This window comes from Myodes glareolus, chromosome 8 (genome assembly GCF_982192425.1).
Source record: "Myodes glareolus chromosome 8, mMyoGla1.1, whole genome shotgun sequence".
In the NCBI taxonomy this organism is placed as follows: domain Eukaryota; kingdom Metazoa; phylum Chordata; class Mammalia; order Rodentia; family Cricetidae; genus Myodes; species Myodes glareolus.
The window spans coordinates 53,778,545-53,783,303 of NC_142033.1; positions in this window are offsets into that span (position 1 = coordinate 53,778,545).

Consider the following 4,759-nt stretch of genomic DNA (forward strand, 5'->3'; position numbering starts at 1 on the left):
CAGCGGCCTTTTCTTTCCAGGTTAACTCCCACTGCTGGGCAAGAGAACACATTTGCAACGGCTTCGCTCTGCTTTGTCATCCTGCTCCAGAAATCTACCTCCTCCAAGGATCTGCTTGTGCACATACTTCCTCTTATGCAATAACCAAAATCTTAAGCACAAGAAGTCCTGCTCCGACTTCTTCAGTGACGGCCTGTGATGTGGACGTGGGAGACGAGAGAAACCCTCTCCTCCCTAAGCCGTGTTTGGTCTTATCACTGCAACAGAAACCGAAGTAAGATGGTCAGCAAGATCCCCCTGTTTGCTTCTAGAACTTTCAGTTCTCTTTTATCGGTGGTGAGGAGGTCCCAGTACAAAGCCCAGGATGGCCACTTTGAGCTGAGGATCCCTCTGCCTTTGGCTCGCAAGGCTGGGATTACAGAAATTTTCCTCTGTGCGTTTACAAACTCTCCTGGGTCTATCCATGTGGCTAAAAGCATCTGGGTGTTGATGTGTGCGCCTGCCTGTTATCTGGTTACTACCGGATGTATCCTTTGTTGAAAAGACTCTTTCCCTCTGAATTACCTTGGTATCTTTGTTAAAAATCAGCTTACCACATGGCTAGGGTTTCCTTCTGAATTCTCTACTGAAGACACCAGTCAGTGTCTTTATCAGTACCACACTGGCTGGCAGCAGCTTTCAAAGTTTTGAGACCCAGTAAATAAAATAGTTCCTCCAACCATTTTCTGGCTATTTTGGCCAAAACATTTTCATATGCACTTCATAACTACCTTTTTAATGTTAACCAGAATTTCTAAGTATTTTGTGCTTAATTGATAAATTTGAGAAGCCTTTAATATTTTCCAGTATAAGCTCTCTGTTCATGTAATTTGTGTGATGGTAGGACTTAAATCTAGAGCGGCTATAATCAACCCGAAATCCTTACTTTTTATTTATTATCTTTCACAGCCTGCTGTGGAAACCCAGTGTGTCTTCAGTTCAACTTATTCCCAAGATCTAACGTGCTTGGACGCTATTAACAAATAGCGTTATTTGAATTTTTCTTTTTTGTTTTGTTGTTTTTCGAGACAGGGTTTCTCTGCTCAACAGTCTAATCACCCTAGCTGTCCTGGAACTCACTCTGTAGACCAGGCTGGCCTCAAACTCAAGAGATCTGCCTTCTCTGCCTCCCGATTGCTGTGATTAAAGGTGTGCACCACCACTGTCCAGTGAAATTTTATTTTTCTAATTAACCTTTCAAAATTACTTAATTAAAAAAAACTGTTTTTAATCCTAATAGTTAGCTGTGTAGATCTTGAATTTTTCGACATAATTAAGTCATCTTCAAAGGGTTAGCTAGCTGACTAACCACTTTTGCCCAATTGGTGAGCTTGTTTCAGTGAGAGGTTCTGTCTCAGAAAAGGCAGAGCGCAACTGAGGAAGACATCTGGGGCCAACCTCCGGCCTCCACATGCACACATGTGCACATGTACCTGCACACATTGAGCACGCACGCAAGGAACACTATTCTATCTCCATGGGCCCTTTGCAGTCACAGGGTCTGTGAATTGTGCGGGCTGTAGGGCCACATTCTTGCTCTCCCAGCTACTCAGAGACTGAAACAAAAAGGATGATAAATCCTTTTTAAGGCCTGCCTGGGCTATGACAACGTAAGCACCTTAGTGAGATCCTGTCAATCAAATAAAACAAAAGCCTGGCATGGTGGTGCACACCATTAATCAATCCCAGTACCCGGGAGGCAGTGGTAGGTAGGTCTCTGTGAACTCAAGGCCAGCCTGGTCTATAGGAGCTGCAGGGCAGCCAGGGCTGCTACACAGAGAAACCCTATCTCGAAAAAACTGAGAATAAATAAAAAGGGGGTTGAAGACATTGCTCAAGGAAAAGAACTTGCCTAGTATGTAGGAAGGCCTAGGTTCGAGTCCGAGACCACGACAGAAGTAAAGGGCAGTGGCGGACTACAGCTAAGGACTGAGTGGATCCTCTGTGCCTCCACATGGAACACGTGGAGTTACTGCTTATTTCACTGAAACCTGACAAGACTTGCAAGCTGGAGATGTGCAGCTAATAACCTAGGTATTTCAGCACTCACTGTGACACCTTTGTTCTGGTCTTTTGTGTTGTCTACGTGCGTTCTGTTTTATTTCGGAAGCATGCTTTTATCTCCAGTATTTCCCCTGAGCTCTGTCAGCTCTCATGCACTTGCCTCTGTGGCTTCCCCACTCCTCCTTTACATCTGACTTTAGTGTGATGCTCTTCTGTCTTTGCTTCTTAAAACTCCTTCAGCATGTTTTCAAATGCTAGACTGAACCGTACGGTGGTACGGGTACCTGTGGACTAGCTACTGGGGAGACGAATCTGGGCAGCATAGGAACACATTCCTCAAAGACCAGATTACTGTTTGTTCTGCTTCACTGGTCAGCTTCCGCGATGTTCTCATAGTCTGTAGGTTTGTTATAAGAACCTGTGTTTTTTGCGAGCATGCTGGAAGTTGTAGTCTGTTTAACTGAAGACAGTTCCCTTTTTTTTCCCTCAAGCTTCCCGGGCAGGGTGGCGGGGAGTGTGGGCCTGGGCCAAAACTGTTTCTTGACATCACAGTTTTTTCTCTCCTCACTACAGTGCTTTCTTTGTCACTGTGAATTTGGGTTTATTTGGACACTTCTCTCATCAGCACCAGACCCTTTCCTTTACCTGATGAGATGGTTCTCTGCCCAAAGCCTCCCTCCCAGTCATCCAGACATCCCAGCACCACTGTTCCATTCTGCAGATCCCTCTGCTGACTGCCAAGACTGAAGGCCAGGCAATCTTTCCTGACTGACTGGCTATTGAATCCCCCTCATCAGAGATCAATGCCACCATCAGAGGCTCTTAGGACCATCAACTTTCTGTTACCTTCTCTCTGCTGCTCCTCCATGGCTGTTTCCACGTGATCTTGCTGATGGACTTAATAGAAACGACTCAAACGCCAGGATTCAGGAATAATCTACTATAGGTTTTAGAGAGGGTGTAGTGGCAAACTCTCTTGCTTTGCTCTCCGGGTTGCTACATGACGACTTGAGGAGATTAAAAAGTCACCTGCTGCTGCTTCCATCTTGCCCCTGAGCATTTTCTAAACTTTAAAGTGATGTATAATTTTCTTTTTACATTATAACATATTACTATAACTATACTTGTTATAGACAAGACAGTTTATGCTATAGTAATGATTAAATTTTAAGTTTCAGGGACCTGTCTTTCCTGCTTACTCCTGTGACAGTCTCATGCCTCAATCAATTTTCTGGGTGGCTTTCCTTCAGCAGAAATGTCTGTGCCCAGGCTACTTGACTCAGTAAAGACCCTGTTTATAACCAAATGAAGACAAAATCATGCTCAAACATGGCGCTTCGGTGCTGGCTCTGGAATTTACGTAGCGCTCTACATCTCGCTGGCCAGAACTGAATCACCTGTTCCGCACTAACTGCAAAGAGGATGTGAAGGCAGAACAGCACTAAGAATCTCTGCCCACATCTGGACAGCTGCCCAAGCGACCTAAGGAAGGCAGCTGGCTACATGAAACCTTCAAGCTGCAGTCTGTCACGTGTTGGTATGGACCCTGAGGATGTCACTTCATCAAAGTGGTCTTTGTTTTCCTCACTAGCACAGTACTGACTTAAGGACAATCATATCATTTTCATGAACAAGTCTAAAAAAATTTTTTTTCGAGACAGCGTTTCTCTGTAGCTTTGGAGCCTGTCCTGGAACTAGTTCTGTAGACCAGGCTGGCCTCGAACTCACAGAGATCTGCCTGCCTCTGCCTCCTGAGTGCTGGGATTAAAGGCGTGCACCACCACCACCTGGCTCAAATTTACAAGTTCCAGTTACACACACCACTACTTCTACCTTTTGGCACAACGAAGGGTTAAACCCTATACCTGGTGTGAAAAGTAATGCTTTGCAGTATGTAGTTCAGGTGTCCAATCCAGCATGTGCATGGCCCTGGATTCCACCTTCAGAATCACACGAGAAGATTCAAAGAAACAAAGCGTACTGTTGTAATTGAAGTGGGATTCCCCTCTGTATGCTGTAAACCACTGGTTAATGAATAAAGCTGCTTTGGTCTACTGGCAGGGTGGAATAAAAAAAGATGAGAAATACAAGCAGAGAGAGAGGAGAAAGTAGGTGGAATCAGGAAGATGCCATTTAGCCACTGAAGGAGGCAGATGCCCGGGAAGCTTACTGGTAAACCATGAGTCTTATGGTAAAATATAAAATAATAGGAATGGGTTAATTTAAGATGTAAGAGCTAGCTAGAAATATGCTAAAGTCATTGGCCAACCAGAGCTACAATTAATATAGTTTTTGTGTGATTATTTTGGGTCTGGGCAGTCAGGAAACAAACGAGTAGTCTCTGCCTACAGTAATTTAATGACAGTGTTCCCCCACAGGCTCATGTGCTTCACTGTTTTATCCCCAACTGGGAGTGGGTCTTGAGGATTGTCACTTGGATAGGTCTTGAGGTTTTTTAACTACTCAGTCCCCTTGTTGTCCAGTTTCTGCCTCCTTACTGTGGGTACAGTGTGACCAGGTGCCTCACTTTCTTGCTTCCATTCTTCCCCACAATGATGGATTGAGTACCCTGGAATGGTATGTCAAAACAAGCCTTTTCACTCTTAGTAACTTCCTGTCAGGTGTCTGACCAGAGCAACACAAGGGCACTAATACGTATGCCACAGTTTACAGCATAACTACAAGTATCCTAGAAATATAATACACAGGAGCAATG